Source organism: Ambystoma mexicanum, chromosome 1p (genome assembly GCF_040938575.1).
Source record: "Ambystoma mexicanum isolate Mex_15411 chromosome 1p, UKY_AmexF1_1, whole genome shotgun sequence".
In the NCBI taxonomy this organism is placed as follows: Eukaryota; Metazoa; Chordata; class Amphibia; order Caudata; family Ambystomatidae; genus Ambystoma; species Ambystoma mexicanum.
Window position 1 is genome coordinate 627,893,425 of NC_090921.1, and position 24,685 is coordinate 627,918,109.

Below are 24,685 nucleotides of genomic sequence, written 5' to 3' on the forward strand. Positions count from 1 at the left end.
CCGCTACTGGGGTATTTGACTCCTTTTTCCTAGTGGTTTGTGCTTACGTGCTTAGGTTCTTGTTGGTATTCTTCCCAGTTACCCAGTAAATGTGGGTAGGAATTTCTCCCCCTATCTTGGTTCTCAGATGTTTCCAAGATTTCTTTATTTCGCCTAGTGGCTATGGCGTTCCTATGAGAGTTTGGTCCAGAGCCCCCAGATGACTTTTCTCTGAATTGTTTTTAAGGGCAGATCCTGCAAGGCCTTGGTTCCAGGTTCTCAACTGGCCCAGTAATCTAACCTGACTCTTTAACCTGAAGTTCTCTCGAGCCCTGGCTTACCTGCCCTACCAACGTTCTTAGTGTCCCTGATATTAATGAATTTGGGGGATTTGGTTCTATCCGAAATGACTGAGGAAGAAATGACTGAATGTTATTTGTAGGAAAATAACATTTGGTATTTTCTCCCGATCCCAGCCACCTCCTTACTTACTCCGCTGTGTGCCACTGACTTGCTGTGTCCCTGCAACGCCTGTTCCCATTCACTTCCATGATCGGGAACCGACGCTGCAGCATCCTTTTTCTTTTTTCATTTTTTTTTTACTTTATGCAAGTGGGTGCAGGGCCACTCCTGCAGCCCCCACTCCCATTGTTCACTATAATGACACCGAATGGGGCATTTGGTCGAATTGTTCGGCCATTCGAACCTTTCGTTTTGGCAGAAATTTGACCAAATGCCCCATTCAGTCTTTTAAATTCTGTTTTTGGGTCTTTCCTTATTCATCGCCCTTCTTGGTTTGACCAATGCCTGCTCTGCTCCTTCACTCCTTTCCTATACCTCACTACCATTGCTTTGTCTTTTTGGCTTCAACAATAGACGGTTTGCTCTCCTGAATCTCCTGCCCTCTATGTACTTGCTGTAACACCAGTATGTCTCTGGGAAACAGTCCTAACACTCACCAAGTCAAGAGGCCTGTGTTGTTTTTATGCATGTATTAATGAAGTCATTATGACAATGAGTGGTGTGTTTTGAGTTTAAGGAAATATTTGTGGGAGGTGAATCAGAAGGGACTAGGTTGGTCTGGCCGCTATCCAGTGCCCCAGTGTGGAAGATGGAGTGGTATCCTGCAGTCTCGCCATCACCATCCAAGTTAAGGTACTACTCAACCAGAAATACTCAAGGTCCCAAAACAGTGTGCAACTTGAAGACCCATTTTGAGCATTGCCCGGATATTGAAACAAAAGCATGTCAAGACATGCTTCGTGTTTGTTAGCGAACACAATGTTTGTGGATTTTCGGTTTAACAGTACCCAAACGTCACCGCTGCACAGAGTGAAAAAAAAATGACAGCAAACTGTGCAGTCAGGCAGAGACATCATAGAGTTCCACTTGTGAAGAAGTGGAATGCTGCAACCAGAAGGAAGAATGCAAGGGAGAATTCAAGGTGATGCCTGCAACACCAATGAAGCAGTGGAAACATCAGATGAGACGATAAAAATAGAACATTTTAAAAGTTGAATCATTCAACCAGTCGGATTCTTTGACGATATGCTCTAATCGCGAACCCAAAGATAAGCCATTAGATGCCACTTTATCTGTGCCTACTTGTGTCATGAACTGTCTTCTGCGTCCCTTCTGGACTTCCTGGTCCCTGACCCATAGGGGATTGAATACAGTAATCCTTTTAACATGGCTGCTCGAAACAGAATGCTCCTGTCCAGTCTCCACGCTGCACGGTCTACAAAACAGACACGCCCCCGCAGCTCTGCGCGTCTCAACGCTACCGCTTGCTGTAGTCGGACGTGTTTTGCCGGAGTTCGCTCGGGACTCTTTTTTGATTCCTGGTTCCCAGTTCCTTGAATCCCCGTCCTTTCCCCCATTCCTCTACCTTACCTCTGATCTTCCTGGATTTTCTTCCGTGCTCGGATCTCAGCGTTCCGTGCCTCCGAGTGCAAACTTCATTCCTTCCTGGTATCCACGCTGGACTTCTGAACGCTCCCGGAAGTTGGATAGCGAACCTCACGCTGGAATCCGAGGACCAGCGTTCGGGTTTGTACAAATCCCGGACCGTGAGAAAGAAGACATCACAGAAGGTCGCAAGCAAACAACAAAAGCAGGTGAGAAGGGGAGAGATTTGTGACAGATTGAGATGACTAAAACACGATACAGATACAGAGATGGAAGCCGCTGTTCAAGACCTCATGCGAGGCATGCAGGAACTAACCTCGGAGGTACAGAACCTTAAGGCTGAGTATGCTGCATTAAAACAGCTAGTTTTGTCACGTGACTCTACAACTAAAGAAAGCGTGTTATTGGGAGGAGTAGTGGACAAGTATGATGGTTCTTCCAAGACTCTCCGTGCTTTCCTTGATTCATGTTTAGTGCACTTAACCTTCAAGCCCTACTACTACTCCAGTCCTAGAGCAAAGGTGGGCTTTATGATCTCACACCTCACTGGAAATGCCTTGACCTGGGCAACCCACCTCGTCAATTCGGGCAACACCCTCCTGGATGATTATGATGGGTTTGTGTATGCTCTAAAGGCCATGTTTGATCGCCCAGAACAGGTGTACAGTGCCCAAGAAAGACTGCTCGAATTTCAACAAGGATCCCAGGATATTCTCACTTATGTGACCCGTTTTAAACAACTCGTGAAGGAAGCAGATTTGTCTCAAGAAGCCAGCTTCACTCTCTTTCGAAGAGGTCTGAATGAAGAAATAAAGGATGAGTCAGCTAGGATAGCTCACCCAAGCTCCTTCCAAGCTCTCATGGTCCTTTCCTTGAAAATAGACTTCCGAATCCAAGAAAGAAAAGCGGAGAAAAAGAAGTCTAAATCGACTTTTCAAAAGGCCACCACAGAACACTCGCCTAGATCTGAGCCCACAGTTTCTCCAAACCCAGACCCAGAACCCATGCAACTGGGGGCCTTCCGTGGACCCATTACCCCACAAGAGAGGATGCGACGGATTCACACTGGTCTGTGCGTGTATTGCGCCTCCGATGAACACCTCGTGAGAGAATGCCGTATTGCTCCTCCACGGCGTGAATTAGGAAGTAGGGAGAGTACCAACCCTGGTTTCTCTCTGCTGGAGGTACCATTATGAGTAGCAGGATGAGAATCTCCTGTTGGAGGAGCAGATCTGGAACCAGAGATGATCTGGCTTTTGGGGGGGCAATCAGGAGATTAATTTAGGAATGGGAGACAGTAACCGTCTGCTACAGTTTGTAGTTCCCATGCATCCGAAGTTATGCTTTGCCATCTCCGAAGATGATATGACAGTCTGCCTCCTACCACAGACTTTTGGGTATGGGTGTCATTTTGCAGCTCTTCCTGCAGCTGAAGGCAACTCTGCAGGTGTTGTAAGGAAGTTCTACCTCCTCTGCCTCTGGCTTCACAAAGCACTCTCCTCTGTCCCCTTTGTGAGAACTGTCCTCTTCCGCTAGAGATTGAGGAATAGTAACGAAAAGGACGTCCTCTCCATAGTTGACTTGAAGGTTGAGGTTGTCGGATTGCCGCCCCTAATGATTTCGCTGCAATTCTAGAAGCTTGCAGATTCTCCAGACTATTGTCAGCCTTTTCTCCAAACAGAAACGTTCCATCAAAAGGAATGTCCAGTAAACGTGCTTGTACAGCCGCAGAAAAACCTGATTTTCTGAGCCAAGACATGAGTCTAAGCAGAGTACTGGCAGCCATGGACCTAGTTTCTGAATCCACCATAACCAGACTGGACTGTAAAGACTGCCTCATAGCATCTTTTCCATCTTGCACTAGGCTTAAAAATCATTCCTTTTCTCACCCTTCGGAATATGTTCTGCTGCAAGAGCAGCTACACCCCAAAGGGTATGTGTGTATTTAGCCAAGGCGCTTGTAGCATTGGCAGATGTTAGTGCCATGCTCCCTGCACTCAACACTCTCTTTCCCAAAGAGTCAACTTTTCTATCTTTTTTGTCTGCAGGAGCAGAAGGATAAGCTGCAGACATAGATGAAACTGTTGCTGCTTGAACAACCAGGCTCTATGTTGTAGGATGCCTGTTCAGAAAAGGAGGGTCCACAAACACTGTTCTGTATTTCTTTATTAAGAGTGTTGTACAGTGTGAACAGAACCCTGGTTCAGCCAATTTTCCATAACCCTTACTCTTAAGGCAGCATGAAAGGTAGCACAGCCTCCTTAATTATACCACTGTCTAAGATGTCAGTAAGGTCACCAATCCATATAGTACTTGAGAGTTTAGACCACCCCAGATAGTCAGCCATTTTACAAATCACAGATCTACATGAAGGATCAGCATATCCAGCCAAATTCAGTATCTGGAGATGTTTTCCAGCTACTGGTTTCTTTAAGGGTTTCCACTAAATTCTGCATTTTGGACTATGGAAGATAAGTTTTTCTGGAATATTTGGTGTCCCAAACCCATAACCAAATGGGGCTAGATCGTCCTTCTTCCTCGAAGATGGATCCCATTTGCCTGAAGAAATCAGGACGAGACAAGGGTTTGAACGACTTAGTCAGTTCTACAATTGGCTTTACAGTCTTCAGAGGCAGTGAATGCCCTGACTGTGTCGAAGGTGTTGAGGGCTTCAGTGACTTCCTCAAAGCTGTCAGTGAATGCGCAGATGGTTTAACATGCTTCAATGGATTCAAGTGGATAACATGCCTCAAAAGGCTCGGTGATAAGCTCAACAAATTCGATACCTTCGAAGAAGGCTTCGATATAGGAGATGAAGGCTTTGAGGGGGTAGACAAAGGCTTTTTCTTATGTTTTGAAGGATACTCCTTCGACTTGCGTAGAGGAGCCTCTCTTGTCGAGCTCTGAAGCGCGCAAAAAGGAGACTCCCTACTGGTCTTGTCAGACGCTGAGGGGTGGCTTTGTTTCGCTGACCACTTGAGAGGGACATTCGGAGGAGCTTGCCCCTAAAAAACATCAAGCATTTTTAGGCAGAAGCTTTCCCATTCTGCAGGAGTTAAGGCTTTCTTTGGGAACAAAACTTTTTTGGGAGAGGAAGACGATGAAGACGAGGACCTGTGATGCCGTTTCTTACTCTTCTTGTGAAAAGAGGGCGATGAGCATCGTGCACTGGACATCAATCGTCTACAAGGTTTTGGACTTTTTCTCTCAGGGCAAATATCCCTCGATTTGGAAGATGACTTTCTTTTGGATGGGGTACTGGATGGAGATTTGGGAGAGGGCTCACCTGCATCGATTTTCCCCCGACTTTCCTGCAAGGCCTTGACAGTCAGAGATTCACATGAGCCAGAGTTATCTACCTTGTGCCCCTGTCCCCAAAAACCAAAGACAGATGCGGTGAGGGTCGTTTATGGACATTTTGCCCTACAGTCCTCACACCATTTGAAACCTGTCTTCGGTATCGTGTGCATGCTCGAAGAATATTGAATTCACTTGATTGTAGAAACAAACGCAATTGAAATTTCACTGAGGTGATTAGCTCCGAAGCACGCAGCAATGCAGAAAAAACAGAACTGAGGTAGCCGTTGGCACGCATGCTTCAAATAAACCGTCGACATCACAAGGGACGCTACGGAGGCCATCAAAGCCCAAGACTCAGCGTTGCACAGCGCTCGACCCTATGAAGACAAATTCCAAATAAAGCTGCAAGCAGGCTTGGATATATCAAAGATGAGGAATGCATGGGAGGACACAATCCATTCTTAATGTATGTGTGTGTTTTTCTTTTCATTTGTTGGGAGACACCCATTGCAGGTTTCTTTCATAACAACATGCTGAATCAAACACATCAAGATAGTTTGTTCAGAATATCCTATGTAGGAAAATGTAGAGCACTCTTTAAATATGACCAGCTATGTGGCAATTATTAGCCTTAAATGTGTACATAGGATGTCTTTTGATACATGTATAACGTCCTTTACTTGTAACAAAATACTTTCTGTCTCATTTAAGAACACAAAATACTTTCTGTCTCATGTAACATACATAACCATGATTGATGATTCTTTAAACCACCTTTTACGTACAGAAACTTAGTGTATATACTAACCTTGTTAGTAGTAAAACAAAATATCATTAATACAGAAATGCTAAAATGGCCGCAAGGGCACAAACACTGTGAGTAGAGGGCTCCCACCTGGCGCTACCTTATCAATAAAGATACTGCATTGCAAACCCCACTGAGGAGAGGTTAACACCGTGAAGTGGCCCAAGGAAAGTTCCAGGATTCTGAGAACACTCGTTGAGAAGGATCCCCTTGGATATTGAGGCATAGACAGCAGATTTCAGCAGCGGTCTGCCCGATCGCCATTTTGGAAGGCAGGCCCGGGAAGAGTACAGAGGATCAGACTGCCCTCCCACAATTAACAGCAGAGTTTGGAATCTTACTGCGGAGCAGGTCTCAATTCAGTGCAATATATTTTCAGCAGACGGTGAATTTGTCGGCACACTCGTATCTGCTTTTATCCGGTGACACGATTGGTAGAGGTCAGTGAAGGGGGAGGTGACCCAGTGTTTAGCATCAGCAAAGCCCGGAGCTGACTGGAGCACGCTGTAAGCTGGATTCAATCTAAGCTGGGTGCGGAGCAGGAGAAAGCGTGAGGGATCCCATGTACAGTGGCAACACGCCCAACAACTGGTGACAATTTTGAATGAGCCTGAAACTGAAGGCAAAGTCAGGCTGTGTCTGTGGGGAGAAGCGACCCCAGCAGCAGGAAAATGGAAGGTGATCATTGGACAATGTTTGGCTACAGTACAAGTGGAGGGGTATGGGTGATCCCTAATAGAGTGAGAGAGGGTTGGTGGCCTCAAAATCGAGGAACCTCCCAGGAGCATAGGAATAAGGAATAAGGTGTACCTCGGGGGACTAGAGCGCAATTGCGACAAGAAGGATATCATCATACCTCTTTCACAGATGTCTAGGAACAAGCCTAAAGAACCTTAGGAAGGGCCCTTATTCCCAAAGTGGTGAAGAAACAGCAAGATGGGGCGCTACAGAAACCTTGGTGGAAGCAAGGAGAGATGGTGATGGGTGAAGAACAGACTTCCCAGGAGCAGGAGGGCTCAATAGGGTCTCCAATTTGGACAACAGGACAAGCGGTAACTAAAGAAGTGTTTCAACAATGCTTCAAAGAGTTCAGTGATCAGATGACAGAGAACCTACAGTCACAGTTGAGTCTGATTAGAACACAGTTGGCTCAATCCTTGCAGGAGGTGAATGGGGATATTATTCAATTAGGGGAGAGACTTGATACTATGGAAAATGCTATTCAAGAGCTGGCACATGACACTCGCAAGATGGATGCTTTACTGACCAACTTGCAATAGCTACACAAAACCTAGAGGGTCAAACTGAAGATCTTGAAAATCTCTCAAGGAGAATTAATATTAGGGAAAATGCCCCCCCCCCGAAGGAGCGGAGAACTTAGACCTAAAAGAAACTATGCAACAGATCTTTGACGATTTGCTGGAGCTGGAGGCGGTGGGAGAGGTGCCCATGGATCGTATTCACTGAGTGGGCCCTAGAAGAGCGGAAACAGCCCTCCAACGATATGGACAAAAGTAGGCGATTTTACAGGTGGCTAGAAATGCAGGTCCCATCAAATTGAATGGCGTTGAAATCCAACTATATCAAGACCTAGCGCAATCTTCACTGGTGAAGCGGAGAATGATGGGGCTGTTAGCCAAAGCTCTGTTGCAGGCTCACGTACGATACAGATGGACGTTTCCATTTGGATTGCAGTTTTCTTGGGAGGGATGTCAGCACCGCATTACCTCCTGCAAGGAAGGACTTAGGACTACTAAAAATGAGGAAGATGGGAGTGAGCAACAAGACTCAAGGCCACCAAGAGAGACAGTAAAGATTAAACAATGGGAATGGAGGAAACTACGAGAGCTACCATCGAAGAAGAAGGCTCAGAGTGGTCCTGGCAAACAATAGAAAAACCCATCTGCCTGTGAGGGAAAATAGGTACATTGTGGCCTGGGTACTGAGGGCGGGGGTACGACCTGGAACAGCTTGAGCAATGGCAGAGTAATTACCCAAGGGGTGGTAGAACAGTGGAGGGGTGGTGACGTGGTAGGTGAGAAGGGATTTCGGCGCTTGGAATTAGGGGAGTGCATGGTCACAGTAGGGTCACAGTAGACCTGCACAGGTTAGTGAGACTTAACCCCCACGGCTTGTTGCATGGGTGGGGGGGTGTTGAGATCGACCTGAGTCTGTTGGGTGGAATAGAGGGAGAAGAGGGAGTAGGGGTGGGATGGCGGGACAGCAGCTGATGAAAGAATTAACAAGCCAAAAGGTCAATGAGGGGTAAACAACGGTTCCAACTCCTGACACTGAATGTAAGGGGTTTAACTACCCGGTTAAAAGATTTAAGGTAGAAGATTTCTTGAAGTGGGGAAAACCAGACATTGGGACCTTGCAAGAGACCCACATACGTAAGAGTGATAGCCACAAATTAACGATCAAGGGGTAACCCCATATCGTGCAATCCAACAACAGGGGGAAGATGGCAGGGGTCATTATAGCTTTTAAGGGATTGGTAGGATTGCAAATAAGTGCAAGAGAGGTGAACAAGGATGGCCGATATATCTTTGCATGTATCCAGTGGGGGAGCTTATGGTACACGATAGACGCCCTATATGCACCTAATATCCCAATGGAGTAATAGACGTCAGATCTCTTTTAAACTCATGTCCAAATTCTAAGGTTGTCCAAATGGGTATGTGTGGTTCATGGTTATAAACTCTTTAATGTTAGTGTGAGTGATGTGAAAAAGGAAACTAGGATGAAGCCCAGTATGCGATCTGTGATAATTTATATGTTCCCAAATGCTCTTTTATTTCTGAAAAGGTTGTCAGGAATGTTCACTGGTGCTCCATTCAGCACACAGAGCACGGAGGCCGCAGCGTGAGAAGTCTCCCCCAGACTCCTCAGCATCACGCATTCTTCATCACGCAGGGAAGGCATCGAAATTGGAAGGAATTGGATGACTCTGACGACCATCACCAGACATCGGGGGTGAGCAAGACGTTTTGTGTTTGCCCGCTGTAAGAAACTCATGGTGGCAACAGTAAAGACAGACAAAAACGATCACAGTTCAAGGGTGTTTATTAAACTGTATAAATGGGTGAGGAAAACACCTAATCAAAACCTAAATCTAAGATGGGAGCAAGCTATGATCATAATAATAATAATAATAAGGCAGATCTAGTGGTGTATTGTCAAATAAAAAGGACATATGCAAAAAATAATAATATTGCCAATCCTTACGGCTAAATTACAAAATAGTGTGGGATAATGTTGACCAGAAAAGAAAGAAGGGTTCACAAAATGATAAGTCAGCATGGTATAACTGGGGTCTCCCTTGCCTGCGTTTTTAGCATGGGAGAAGGCGCGACTGCTGAGGATGGCACACCTATGAGCTTTTCCAGCACGAGGTTACAGTTCATTTCAGCGATATTAGGACTTTCTGGTGCCAAGTCTCTTTTATACAAAAGTCTCTTGCCTCAGATGGCCTGATGTGTAAAACAAATAACAAAAACATAAGTTCCTTTCAGTAATCTTCTTGTCGGGTGATTTCCCTTCACCCGTGGATCCCCCTCAACCGGGCTCCGATTCGTTTGAAACGCTGCCCTCCCTCAGTCGGGTTCACTACAGCCTTTTGTTCCAGATATCAGCAACTTGCAACATTCAAGAGTCTCAATGGGCCTCATTACGGGTTGGGCGGTCCGGAATTAGCACTGGCGGTAAACCCGCCGCCACTGTTAATTCCGGACCGCCCGGACCCGAGTCCTGCAGGCGGGATGTGATCTTCCCGCCAGGTGTGACCTGGCGGGTTGAACACCTCCGGCCTGCAGGCTGACGTGGAAACACCGGCACCATCGCGAGATGGTGCCGGTGTTTCCACTTCCCCATTCCCATTGAGTCCTATCGGACTATCGGACTCAATGGGAATGGGGATTAACACCATTCCGCCTACGTGACTCCCGGGACACCGGGGCTGTAATGCCCTGGTAATTCCGGGAGTCACAGAGGCGGAATGGTAATACGAGTCCGGCGGTAACCAGGCGGTTTTACCGCCGCGGTTACCGCTGGACTCGTAATGAGGCCCAATTTCTTTTTAAACAACCGTTTAGTGTGAACATCACTCAGCCGGGTTCACACTCGACACTACGCTTACGCAGTGTTACGTTTTGCTCTCATTCATGGGCATCCTCAGCCGGGTACACATTTGCCAGTTTAACACAGTTCACTTAGTTGTAACACCTTGCAGGATTCACTTCCCTTAGCTTTTCTCTTAAACAATCATTCACTGTGGACATCTCTCAGTCGGGTTCACTATTGTCAACACAATGTTCATGGGGATTCTTTACCCTTGGATCCCCCTCCACCGGGCTCTGATCCTTCTTTACAATGTGTCAAAGATTTTTGATTGTACAAGGGGTTTTACTCAACTCTTGTATGACCACTTTGACCCTCTGCTTTGGGCTCCCCTAGTGCCTCCTGTTTTTTTGTAGTTTCTTCAAAAGGGGACCAGCCAGAGTCTTTCTAATGAGTGCCCACGTGGCGCCGGACCACTCTGCAGCTAGTCTCCCAGGGCTTTCGCAAGCGTTTTGTAACACACTTTTTTTTATTCATAAGTTCAATTCGTATAATGTTGCCGTTTGCAAACTTCGATCAACACAGTTTGGTTTACTATCGGTTCTCCCTCTGACTCACCGGCTGTGTTGAACTCTTTGGTGATTCTCGTCTCTGGAGTCAAGGACGGTACCACGGTAGCAAGCTTGTCTCCCTGCCTTGGTTATCAGCGCGGAAGGGCTCTGTGCACCGTTGACATCTGCTACACCACACACCAGCAGTAGTTCCCAGTCTTACGATTCCTTTTCTGGAGGCCTCGCAGGTCTGGGTCGGAAAGGGCAAGGGCACTTGCCTCCTTGTCATCCTCTCAGGTCTTGCCGCCTTTCTCCGCTGCTTGAACTGCTGTCCTGTAATAGCTGCCTCCTCGTGCAGTTGTCTTTGTTCAAAGGGTGCTCTTGTGCTCTGCCTTTTATCCCTGTGAGGAAGGGAAAGGGCTGTCAGGTGCGTGTAGTTATGGTAAATTGCCTGACTCTGCCTGATCCTTGTCTATGACACGCCAGGTAAACGGCTCTGGTGTTGTCTTTCATGGTGTGTGAAAGTGTTTGTGTTGGAATGGGGAGTAGAGCTACTAAATATCCTACAGGGTAGGATGGGGAAAAGGTCTTATAAAGGAAGGTACTGTGTCTTGCCCGTCGGTTTCCTACTTCCACTCCCCGAAGACCCCCCCATCCAGGTGATCCTCCCCCACTTGTCCACCCCCAGGAACTGGATCTAATAGCGATGGGCGTGTCCTGGCCACCAGGATGACAGATCTCTGGGGATTTGCGGGTGATACACCTTCAGGTTTCTCACACCGCACTGTGTAGTTTAGTGGCTGCAGCCGGGCTCTTTCAGCCTTACAACCCTTTTCCTTCTTAACATGCATAATGTGCACACTGCAGTGCTCAGGCATACCAACATGGCCGCCCTCTTCATCGGTGCCTCCAAGGGTCGTGTATGTCTTAATTGGGTAACACACTTCTACCTCTATCCAATTGGTAGCCAGCAGGCTTGGAAGCCGGCCCCCTGAACTAAGGCACCGAACAAAGGTGCATGTCTGTGCCTGTCTGTCCAGGAGAGGCTCAGGGGGTTCTCTCCTTTTTTTGAGGGTTCCCTCCTTTTTAGCTTCCCCTCTTTGCATAATGAAGCAGCAGGTGCCCACTCAAACTGTTGCCCCTGCACCGCCACGCACCCTGCAACACGCCAAGTGAGTGATGGCTTAACTCTTCCAATGTCTCCCTCTCAAACAACTCTAAACAAGAACTGTGTGCCTTTCTCACTCTACCACTCTTCCCCACCTTGTCTTTTGCATCCTCACTGCATTGTGCCCCTATTTTGATCTTGAAACCTAGGCATGTTTTTAACATCCTGCCCTCCATATTTTGCATTGCATTTTGTGCCCTGTTTTGATTTCAAACCTGGGTGTGTTTTTAACATCCTGCACCCCATATATTGTATTGCATTGTGTGCCTTGTTTTGATTTCAAACCTAGGTGTGTTGTAACATCCTGCACCCTATATTTTGCTTTGCATTCTTGTGCTTCATCTGTAACCACTAGGCCACCTGATGAGTTTAGGCTAGGACTGTGCAGTGCAGTCACCCCTCGTACCTCAACTATCCTCTACCACCCTGATGGCACTTATCCTCTCTCCTATCTTCTCTAATTGCTACACTATCACCTACCCTCCCTCCCTCCATCTCTCACAAAGTCTGGAAGACAAAAGCACAAAAATATATCCTGAGTGCCACCCCTGGCCTACCCATCACAGACACCTAGGTCAGCGTAACTTTCAGACAGCTCGTCACTGATATCCTCTTCTCTGTCCCCTCCCCAGTTCTATGGACTCCTCATCTAATCTCATCTCTACTCTCTCCCCTTTCACATCCTCTCCCATTAATGGCGGCACCAAGTGGGACGTCCTCTTGTCGGGCTTTTCATCATCAAGGTCATTAATGTCTACCAAACTGGCATCATCTTGGTTCAGGGTCCTCAACCCAACCTCCTTCTCTTTGATAGGCACCTGCTGTCCCTCATTAATTTACTTCCCTCAACTGCCTCTCCACCTACTATTCTCTCTTTCCCTCCCCCTCCGACTGGTTTACCACACCTATTTACTCCTCCTCAGAAAACCTTCAAAGGTGGAGACCTCCTTCACCTGGCCACACTTAATGCCTGTTCAGCCAACAAACAATCCGCTGACATCTGCCTCCTCCTTGAAGACATTGACCTTGACATTCTTGCTCTTACCGAGACGTGTTTTAATGCTAGCTCAGTCACTGCTTTTGACTCCCTTCTCCCCGATGGCCACAAGATCTTTTCCAAGCTACGACCGAACTGTGCTGTTGGTGGGGTTGTCTTAATCTACCCTGAGTGGGTTCCTGCCTCCCTCATACCCATTCAGTCTTACTCTTCCTTTGAGAGCCTGGTCTGCAAGTTGGTCATCTCTCCCTCCTCTTCTCTGACCATTGCCACTATCTACAGGCCCCCTGGCACTACCACCGTGTTCATCTCTGAATGGGCTGACTTCTGCTCTTCCCCCCTCACTACTACCTCCAAACTCCTTCTCTTGGGCGACTTCAACATCCACTTGGACTCCTCTATCACAGCATCCACCCTCTTCCTTGACCTTTTCACCTTGCTCTCCGCCCTACCCACCCGGGAGGACACACTCTGGATGCCCTCATCCACCTCTCTCTTGGTCAGACCACTCTCTCCAATCTTCTTACATGGGCCCCCTTGGCCCTCTGACTGCACCACCTCCAGCCGTGCCAACCTTGTTCAAGAACATCTGTCCGATGAAAAAGTGTCAGCTGCTGCCTTCTCATCCACATTCATTCCCCCCTCTCATCCCTTACTCAAACTCTGACTCAGCTCTCAGCAACCTCCATCTGGCCATTACCAACACTCTGGACATTCTTGTCCCAGTCACGAGGATCCACCTAAAACCTGCCTCTAAGCATAATACCTGGCACGATTCTGAACTTGCAGCCCTGAAACACAAGTGCAGAGCTGCAGAACCGAAATGGCAAACCTCAGGCTCACCCTCTGACAAACTGGCCTGCAGTCTTCTCCAAAGGCAATACAAACTCTCCATCCGTGCCAAGAAAAGGGCCCACATCCAGGCAAAGGTATCTGGTTCATCCAACAACAAGGCTGAACTCTTTAAAATCTGCAGCGAACTAGCCAACCCTTCCACAGCCTCCCCCGTCCCTATTCCTTCCCAGGCCCTCTGCAACGCACTGGCCACACACTTCACCACAACAACTCTGGACATCCTGAACACCCTGGCTACCCTCTCCCCTAACCTTTCCCCTTGCCTCATATGGCCTCCCACACTCCTCCTTCCTCTCTCTCCTCCTTCTCCCCTGTCACACCTGATGAGGTCACCAGAGTTGTCTGCTCTATGAATGTCTCCTCCAAACAGGGGTCCCCTCGCTACTCCAGAACCAATAAGGGCAACATTGGCTTTCTTGCCCCCGCTCTTACTGATTTCTGCAACCACTCTTTTGCTACTGGATCTTTCCCCTCCTCCCTGAAAAAACATTCAACAGACCCCACTTGTCCAGCTAACTACTGCCCTATTTCTATCACCCCCTTCCTTGGGAAACTCCTGGAGAAATAGGCTTTCCCCCAACTCACCTCACACACTGAACTTGTTGGCGGTCTCCATGACCATCAATCTGGATTCCGAGCATCCATAGGCACAGAAGCTGCTCTTCAGAACACCTGTGAAGAACTGCTTCCATCTCTGGACTCTAACTCTCCAGCTGTCCTCATTCTACTTGATCTCTCCTCTGCCTTTGACACGGTCAACCACTCCATCCTCATAAAAACGGCCCCATGATACCCTGGTTATCTTGGGGCTGGCACTGAACTGGCTGAACTCCTTCCTAACTGACCGTCCGTCCCAGGTCATTCTGGGCACCTTCTCCTCGCCTATCTCCTTCTCCAGCTGTGGTATCCCCCACGGCTCAAACCGCTCCCCCTAGCAATTTAACACTTAACTTTCTCCACTGGCATGCATCATTTCCTCCTTCTCCCCCAACTTCCAATTATGATTATTATTATTATTATTTTAAAATGTATATAGAGCATGAGGTCCAAAGGCATCTAGGCGCTGAAAAGGGACAGCAAGCCCAGAACAACCATTACTTCATAATCTAACTGAGGAAGAGGAACCCAATCGATTTTGCTGATATTTGGGAATCTTGAGAAGCAGATGAGATTCGGAACGCAGATTTCTCACTGGGCAATACCTTTCTAATTTCGCTTTTAAGTAATGAAGACCAACATTGTGCACTGATCGATGGACGATACAAAGAATCTTTAATTCAATTTGGGCGGCCACTGCCAACCAGTGCAAACGGTGAACGCAGATGATACTCAACTCTTCTTCAAACTTCCCGTTGACCCACTTGCTTCTTCCATCGTCCTGGACTGCGTATCTCCTATCCCATCCTTGTGCACTTCCAATGATCCTGCCTCAATGCCAGCAAGACTGATCTGTCGTATTGGGACACCTGCTCCCACTTTCTTCCCCTCACTATGGCCATCCTCTGTGGGCTCCCCCACTTCGCTTTAATCTGACGGCAAAATCATTGGAGTCATCTTTGACTCCTCTCACTCCTTCCTCCCTTACATCCAGGACATTGCAAAGAAGTCCAACTTTCAACTCTTCCTTCTCAGAGGAATTCTCCCTTTTCTTACTTCCCCCAGAAGCTCGATGTTACCAGAGCTCTGGTTCTCTCTAGGCTTGACTACTGCAACAGTCTACGCTTGAACCTACCCTCTACCTCTCCACGACCCATCCAACTAATCCAGAATAGGGCAGCAAGCCTTATCCGTGGCCACAAACCCAGGGACGGCATCTCTAAAAACTCTGCACTGCCTCCTGGTTGCTGCACGGATTAAATTAAAATCCCTCTGCATCATCCACAAGGCTGTCTGGGGCCGAGGACCACGCTATCTGCAACTTGCTATCACTAAATAGTCTCCCTCTAGACCTCTACGTTCCTCTGGCACCACCTCTCTGTGTGTGAAGCGTTTTATAAACAGATGGCTGAAGGCCAATCTCTCGCTTTGCTTGTGGAACAGCCTCCCCCTTCCTTTTGGTCTTGAGCCGGATCTCCTCAAATTCCGGAAGCTCCTCAAGACTTTCCTTTTCTCTTCCTCCTTCCCTTTTTCCATCCTCTGCTACCTCACAGTCGCTACGATTGGTGACCAGGGTCCTTATGTATCCTAGGGGCCCTGGCCTCCCACACCCAATCGCCCCAGCTTCTGCCCACACACAGCACTTGCCCGGCACCCACTGTGCTACCTCACTTTAGGCCTGCACTTATCCACTATTTCAGCTCTACGCTTTCCTAGCACTTTGCTATACTTGGCACTTACATCTGCTGCTCACCTATGAGCACACGCATGCCACCACTAACTGCCCCACTCCGTCCTCCCCTAATCTCTCTGCGCTTGCACGTTCTGAATACTCACAAGGCCTATTAGGTTTTTCTTTATCTTCCTGTGTATATATTGTTTTTCAATCCCATTGTTTCCTCCCTGTTGCCATGTGGATGCTTTGAAACACAGTTTACTTGTTGCATAAGCACCTACCAAATGCACAATGAATACATAAATAAATAAAATGTTTTCCCCTCTACCACAGGGATATTTTATAAGCATACAATAGGAAATAATCTACATGCTTATTCTAGGTTTTGATAATGTGCCTTGCTCAGAAAGAAAATTGTAACATTCCTATTATGACTTCTTATACACTGGAAGCTATTACAAATTAATATTAGTAAGAAAGTCACAAATCTTTATTTCAAGAAAATAGATTTCCCAAAAAAGCCACAATACAAGCGATAAAATACAAATAATTCCATGCTAATAAAAATTTTAAAACAAAATAATGCAATTAATAGAAATGTTAAAAATGACCATTTGTTTACTTATCACATATAAATATTTATATGATTACAAAATTCTTTGTAGTGTGGTATGTTCAAGGAACATTGTTTACTAGACTAGACTTAAATGACAGTGTATGTGCCTCATTACGAGAATGCAGGTAATGGAAAAATGAAGGCGGAATGGTAATAGCGGCATCGTTAACGGGTCCAGGGCATTCCGACCCGACAACTCGCCAATACCGGCACCGCCTGTACCATGCCCCCTCATACCGGCATGGGCACGTAAACGCGCCCCTTTGGGGAGCAAATACCGGCATGCCGGTAACGGGAGGACATTACAACCCACGCAGACATGCAAATACCGGCTGACGACACTCAACTCATTTTCAGGCTGCCCTCTGCCACCTCCTCTCCCTCTCTCATCTCTGATTGCCTAACTGCCATTCAAGATTGGTGTGCTGCCAATGATCTTTGTCTGAATGCCAGCAAGACGGAGATCCTCCTCATCGGCACACCTTCACCATCCTTTCCCCTCACTCTCTGACCGGCCTCCCTTGGCCCTCCTCCTACCCCCACCTGCGAGGCTAAGAACCTCAGGCTCATCTTTGACTCCACCCTTTCCTTCTCCGCCCACATCTCTGAGGTCTCTAAAAAATCAAATTTCCGACTGCACCTCCTCAGAGGTACTCTGCCTTTCCTCTCCTTCCCCCCAGAAGCTCATGGTATCTCAAGCTCTGGTTCTCACTAGCTTGGACTATTGTAACAGCCTCTATCTAAATCTACCTGCCTCTACTCTATGCCCTCTGCAACTAATCCAGAACAGGACTGCGAGACTTGTCCTTGGCCTCAAGCCCTGGGATCGTATCTCTCCAGCTCTGAAATCTCTCCACTGGCTCCCAGTGGATGCAAGGATTAAATTCAAAACCCTCTGCATTGTCCACAAGGCTTTCTGGGGCCTGGGTACAAAATACCTTCAGCTATCCCTCCGCAAATACCTTCCCTCTCGAGCTCTTCGCTCCTCTACCTCCAACTCACTCAGGGTCAGTCGTTTTTCTAAGAAACGAGCTGGGGGTAGATCTCTGTCTTCGGCTGGGGCCTCTCTCTGGAACAGCCTCCCTGCCACTCTAAAGCTTGAGCAGAACCATCTCTGGTTCCGGAAGCACCACAAGACTTTCCTCTTTTCTTCTGCCTTCGCTCCCCCTCTCCACTGCTGATCTGTTCTCTCTTGGCACTGTGCACCTGGCCCCCCTCTGTCTTTTGGGCCCAGGTTCCTGCTCATCCTGCCACCCTCCCGCACTGCCTCTGGGCCACCCCTTGCACTGGGGTCTGTATCTGTACCCATACAGCCCCCCCTTTTTCTTCCTGCACTTATCAGACCTACCCTGTCTGCTGCCTTAAACCTAGCACTTGCAAATTGCTGGCTGCATTACCACGGTTTGTTGCTTTTATTATTTATTTATTTATTGTTATTTATCTGTTTCTCCTCTGCTTCGCACTTTCCATCTCTCCCCCCTTCCATGCACTTTTCCCCTCCCCCCTCTCCCATGCACTTGCGCGTTCTCAATGTCACTGGGCCTAGTAAGATCGCTGTTTTGTTCTCCCCTGCTCCCCTCCCTTGCCTTGTCGCGCTCTGAAACACTTGTGTACGTGCGCGATAGAAATAAAATATCAATTAATCAATAAATAAATCCTGAAGGCGGTAATCAGGGGCTGCACGATGCCGGCCATACAGGTATCGAGGACCACCCGCAAACAGCAATCAGCAATCAAGCCAACTGCCACAGGTGCACACAATCATCACAGGTGGAGTCAATGGAGGCTGGGCCAGTATAAAATGAGTACACCCACATACCACACCTCTTCCGACACCAAAATGCTACCACTAGCCGTTGCAATCATGGCGCTGGAGGACATGCCTATACTGCTACAACTACAGCAACAACAGCAACTCCAACAACAACTAGAGCACAACAACAGGCAGCACAGAGGAGACGCAGGAGGAGAAGGAGGGCGAGACAGGGCCAGCAATTACCACCAGTGCAGCCACCAGTGCCTCGTAGGCAGCCACCAATCCCTCACATCAGACCCAGGCCATTCAACCTAACCCCTGAGCAGATCCACACCCTGTACCGGTTGGACCGGGATACCATCACCACCATAGTGGACATGATACACAACGACATTGCCAGCCTCATATAAATACGCACTGCCATCCCCCTGCTACTAAAGGGGGTGTCTGTGCTCCACTTCCTGGCCACAGGCACCTATCAACACACAGTGGGGCAGCTGCATGGCATTTCACAACCACTATTTTCACGAATGCTGAACCAAGTGCTGGATGCCCTCCTGAAGCACGCAAGCACCCACATATCCCTACCACAGACTGCCCAGGAGATAGCCGACACCAAAGAGGGCTTCCATGCACTGGCAGGCATGCCCAAATGTTTAGGGATGCATACTCCACCTGGGTGGGAAAGGTAGGGGGATTCATACTCCACCAGTGTGGGAAAGGTGGGGGGATGCATACTCCTCCTGGGTGGGAAAGGTAGGGGGATTCATACTCCACCTGGGTGGGAAAGGTGGGGGGATGCATACTCCACCTGGGTGGCAATTGACGGTGATTGGAGAATACATGCAGAGCTAGACACTCCTGACCTGAATCTCCCAAACCCAAAATGACACATCACTGGCAAACATTTTACCAATTATGCATATCGATGAGAACAAGTAAGAGGCCCAACCAGGCCACCATCGGTATGTCAAGCAATGCATGACTGAACAGGATTGCAACTGTGGCAATGTGGCTAGTGTGACCACGCAGTGTATAATACACAGCATAAATGGGAGGCTAAACATATCCGCCATCCAGACTACCACACCTCATAGTAGTATAGTATGCATCTTCTTGCATATGTACAGGGACATGTGCATGTCCACACCAAATAGCTGCGGCCATGACTGTGCTTCCTGAAGGTGGCAGCTCAAAGTGACACACACCTATTTGTATTCGCTTGTAGGTGATGGAGGATATCCCTTGAGGCCGTGGCTACTTGCCCCTGTGCGGACCCCGCAGAACAGCCATGAAGAGGAGTACAATCGTGTTCACACCCGTACCTGTGTTGTGAATGAGCAGACCTTTGGCCTGTTGAAGGCGCGGTTCCGCTGCCTAAGCAGGTCTGGTGGGGCACTCCTTTATAGGCCTGAGAAGGTGGCAAAGATCACCATGGCCTGTGTCATGCTGCACAACATGTGTGTCCGGAGAAATGTACCACTGCCACCTGACATTGACATGCATGCACCGGGTGAGGATGATGAGGATGGAGACGGAGGTGAAGTAGCCCCCCTGCCAGTACGTGATGCACGGGATGGCCATGCAGTATGCAAAGCACTGATTCACAAATACTTCTGAACCACAGGGACTATGATAGACATGTGGCAGTGACACACCGGGTCCATGTGGACATGCACAGAGGGATTGTTGGGATTTGGCCACTGAACACTGTCACACATTAAATGGATACAAACGAAATGAACAATGTCCAGTCATTGAATGTTTTTCTCACAACGGGTGTATTAGTTCAAACAGCAAAAATGTGACCACCCCCCCAACCCCCAGTGAACTGCCACACCCATCCAACAAACTCCAAACCCCCCCAATATACTCCACAAAATGCTCCCCTTCACCCCGCAACCATGTGTCCCACTCCCATTGTCCGCCTACACTACTTGCGGGACTTTTTGCTGTCCAGTGGCGGCATTTCGGTGTGCCGTGCACTCCTTCGGGTATGGCGCTCAGGGCCGGATGGGGACTGAGGAAGCAGGTGTGGTGGCTGAGTCGCTGGCAGGTTCCACGCCTGCTCTAAGGCGTGGCCGCTGCATGTGGAGCAGGATTGAAGTAAGTACTTGTGTTACTGCCCCCAGACAGTCCCTCATCAGCACAGCTGACACATTCACAGCGGCTGTGCTTGCTGCAATGGCCGCTGTGGTCCCCGCAATGGCAGTGGCGATTCCCCGCCTGGTGTCCTCTCCATTGGCAATGTACTGCCGCAGGAGCTCCAACATGTCCTCCTGTCGGGCCTTCACCCTCGACAGACGTGACTCAAGGGTGTTGGTGGGAGCTGGAGTTGGTGGTGGACTCACAGGGCCTGCATTTTGGGTGCTGTCCTCCTCGAAGGGGCTCAGGTCCGAGTCATGGAGGCAGGGATCAGCACTCCTGTAAGTGGGTGAGGCCTCAATATGGGGCAGTGGGGTGGACACAGGGCTTGGGCTGGGTGGACATGTCACTTCTGTGACTCCCTCCTGGTCCACATTGCCATCCATGTCGTCCTCAGTGGTGGCCGGTGCTTGTATGGACTCCCCTTCATATGGTGTGGGTGTGGGCTGCTGGGTCTCAAGTGTTTCAGGCACACCGGCAGCAGGTGTTGTTGGCTGTGTCTTGGCTCGGTCAAGCACACTGGCTGTGGGTGTGGCCTGCTTGGCTGCCACGGAGGTGGTGGTGGGCGGTAGCCCTTTTCTTTGGGTGGGACGTGGATGCCCTTGCGGTGTTGTCTTGCCTGGCATCTTCCTCATCGGTGCCTGGGGGGTAGAAGAGATGCAGGGCATCAGTGATGGTGTTACATGCAAGAAGCATACAATGGTGCTGTTCATTATTCATTTAATCATGGATTCATGTCTTACAGGTGTGTCACACAGGGTATTCTGAGGGGGCATTTTGGCATTCACTGCATGGCAGGTGGCATGCGTTGATTTTGGGTTTGTGTGATGTGTCACATGGGCACGGGCCAGGTGTGTTGGCTGTGTTGGTTATGGGATTGGCACTCAGCATGCATTTCTGTCTTGCAGGGTGTGGCCTGCCATCTGGACTTGGATATGTTAATGTGGGTGTTGGGACATGCATTGCCTTGCCTAGACTCTTTTCCACATCACTTGTGCTACGTCATGGTTTCCCCTACAGGGATCTGCAGGGTCACTCACCTCCTTCTGGGGATGATGCTGCACCCATCTCCATCTCCCCGAATCCCTCGATGGACTCTGGATCTCTGAAGCTGCTTGCGGTCTCCTCCCAGGGCATCATTTTGGCAGGAGAGTGGGAACCCCCGCCTGTGGCCGGTTCCATGTGATAATAGCGCGCAAAAATATTGCCATACAAAAATTTCGCCATATTTTTGCGGCGATATTAGCCCATGGAACCTGCGGGGGACACCCCCGCAACCCCCATATATTTTAAAAGGGAGCGGAGGACACCCCTGAAATCCCCCCATCCATTTACCCCATAAATTATCCCCACCAAAAATATCGCCTATGGCCATTCCCAACGACCATATGTACGGCGATATTTTTAGCGGCGATAATATTACCTGATACCCTGTGGCCATGGACTGCCTCCTGTTGCTTGCCATGATGTTGCGGACCCTCAAGCGGAGGTCATCCCACCTCTTCCTGCAGTCCTTCACACTACGTGGGGTGGTTCCTACAGCCGACACCTTGCGGGCTACCTCCTACCAGATGTCCTTCTTCTTCTGCTGCACCTCACGCTTCATGTCATGGGATTTCATGAGGTCTGCATGTGCAGCAAGTGTGTCCGCTAACATATTCAATTCAGCGTCGGAGAAACACGGTTTCCGCAGCCGGGGGGTGGTCTTCAGGGTAGCCTTAGACATTCTCTAAATATTGGCACAGAGCTCTACAGGAATCAACTGGGGATTTTGGAGGATTGCAATGGATTGTGTTTTTAAAGATGGCCGCCAGCCCATTTCCCGTTCCGACACAATGAAGTTATTTCCGGGACCGGTATTGCGAGCCCGGTATTAGCATGTTGGTATTACCGGGTCGATATTTATGGGTTCCTCCTAGGTGGTGGCGGTATCGGCGGGTCCTGTGATGGCACTATCGGGGGGTTGGAGGGCCTTTTGCGGCATGCCGTTATGGCCATTACCGGCATGAGGGCTCGCGCGTGCTCGCGCACTCGTACTCACCCGCTATTAGCGGTGTCATACGAGCACGGACCCGCTCGTTCCGCCATGCTGGTAATGACCCTGTTTTTACTGCGCTACTTGTAATGAGGCCCTATGTCTTAAACCAGTTGATAAGGCTGAGGTAGAATATGGTAAAGAAGCAGAAAATGAGAACAACAAATCCAGTCGAGTGTCTAAAACCGTGATTTTTTTTCAACTGAAATCAAACTTTCTTTCTTAATTGCCTTATATTTAGGTCAGAAAAGGAGTAAAAACAACAGTGAACAAAAATCGGGACCAAAGAAAAGTATGGCTATTCCCATTGAGTCCCTTCTCCATTTAAATAGGTTACCATTTATTTCAATACAATTAAAACAAGCACATATTATCAATCAGCGAGGATAATTCAATTAAGCTTAGGAAGCCAAATTTGCCAGTTTATCAGATTAATCTCTAATTTTGAATCAGGCTAGTACCACAACAGCAACCCTTTAACTAAGACAACTTTGTATTTGTCAAGCTTTCCCAAATCTTTTAATTGCCATTGTTGTTCCTTTTTGACAACATTAGTCCAGGGAATCCCTCTGGAATTTGTCAATTTCCACAGATATTATAAAAAGCGATGCTTCAGGAACAATTTAAATGGAGAAGCACAAGGATACCTGGTTGAGAGCAATACGATCTTCTATACGTTTCAAACCCAGTTATCTGTGTAACACGAAATTGTGAGAAGATTGAGGGAGACAGAGGGTCTCATCACGAGTTGGGTGGTAGCCCTTAAATACGGCGGTAACAATATTACTGCTGCTTTTAAGGGTTCCGCCCAATCGCGAAACTGGCAGCATTTACCCTCAACTCTAAGCTGGGGGTAATGCGCCAATTTAACACCCATTTTCGGGCGCAATTAGCGCAGGGCTATTAGTGTGCGCCAACTGCGCCGGAGATGCCCCATTGAGTCCAATGGACCCAATGGGGAATACCCATTACCACCCAACCCTTGATCCGGCGCTAATGGAGCCGGACTGGTTGGCGGTACAATGTATTTTCCTGTTTTTGTTATAAACTTGAAATGGTGAATCACTAATGTCCGATCTATACATTGGGACTAACTGGTTGAGATTTGTATAATCAGTGAAAACAAAATATTCCTCCAAATACATGGGCCATTTTGTACAGATGCTCTTAAGCCGCAAGGGATTCATGAAATGTAACTCCTAAATAAATATAAGATTTGAAATGATTAAATGTTAAATGTAATGTAAATGTTGATATAATTAATGTTCCTATTTTCAATTGCTTTTTTTGCAGAGGAAAGACACAATTTTGCCTCTGAAAATGTCTTCCTTCACATGCTCATATTAAAACCAATGATGCATGTCTCTTGTGAGCACCAAGAGAATGTTTCATTTTGTAAGCTGGCCACTGATTGGTTGGCACCACACCAAGAGACCACATAGTACTAACAGGGAGAACATAGACAGCACACCAGGCAATACAACTTGCACTCACAGAGACAGAGACACTGGGGGTCCGCCCAGCTCAAAGGACTAAGCTACCCATCGTCTGGCTATCTTTCGCATCCCACATAAGCTCACAACAAGCCAATATAGGGAGAGGACACAATCTAAGCATTGCTGCGGCGCACAAGCACTGAAGGGTGCCAGGTACAAGAGGAGGGCCAGCACCTCGCCTGGACAAGAACTGTGTGCACGGGGCGAGGCACCAAAGTGGAAGTGTATAGGAGGACCATTGTACCCTAGCGGAAAGGGGATGACGACATCCGGATGCAGGGATTCACCTACATGCTCACAGTAGCAGTGCTCACAGCGCCGCCTTCCAGAGAACAGCGGGAGAAGACAACACTTCCAGCTTCCAAGGGAAGAATGCCAAGTCTTTCAAAAGGAGGAAGGGGCAAACAAATAAGCATTGACTCCTTTACCAAGAAGATGGACAAGAGCCGAGCCGACCCACCAGACGCAAATATGGCATCATCGAGCTCGGCATAGCAGTTGGGAGGCAAAAGCAAGGGCCCAATACTGGGAGCTATAGCGGCCCTGAAGGCATCTCCTGAAAACAAGCTAGACATGGTCATGGTGGATATGGGCCTCATCCGGCAAGATGTATGGAACCTGACAGACAGAGTGAGTGCAGCGGAACAGCAGGTACAGCAGAATGCCACTGACATTGCCGCCGCTTGGACCCAAATGTCAGATGTATTACAACGAGTGTAAATTCTGGAACATAGAGCGGAAGA

At 48.3% G+C, this 24,685-nt stretch overlaps 1 protein-coding gene across 3 annotated transcripts in view; it reads right to left on the reverse strand.

Annotated features, from left to right (window-relative positions):
- The window catches only part of LOC138577331 (zinc finger protein 665-like), a 193,229-nt gene that overhangs the window by 96,323 nt on the left and 72,221 nt on the right, over window positions 1-24,685 (reverse strand). Inside the window, exon 5 of one of the 3 annotated variants that reach the window (XM_069649621.1) lies at window positions 10,670-11,003. The exons of the other annotated variants lie outside the window; for them this stretch is intronic. The gene's annotated coding sequence lies outside the window, so the exon portion shown is untranslated. The remainder of the gene's footprint in view (window positions 1-10,669; window positions 11,004-24,685) is intronic. 3 annotated transcript variants of the gene reach the window in all.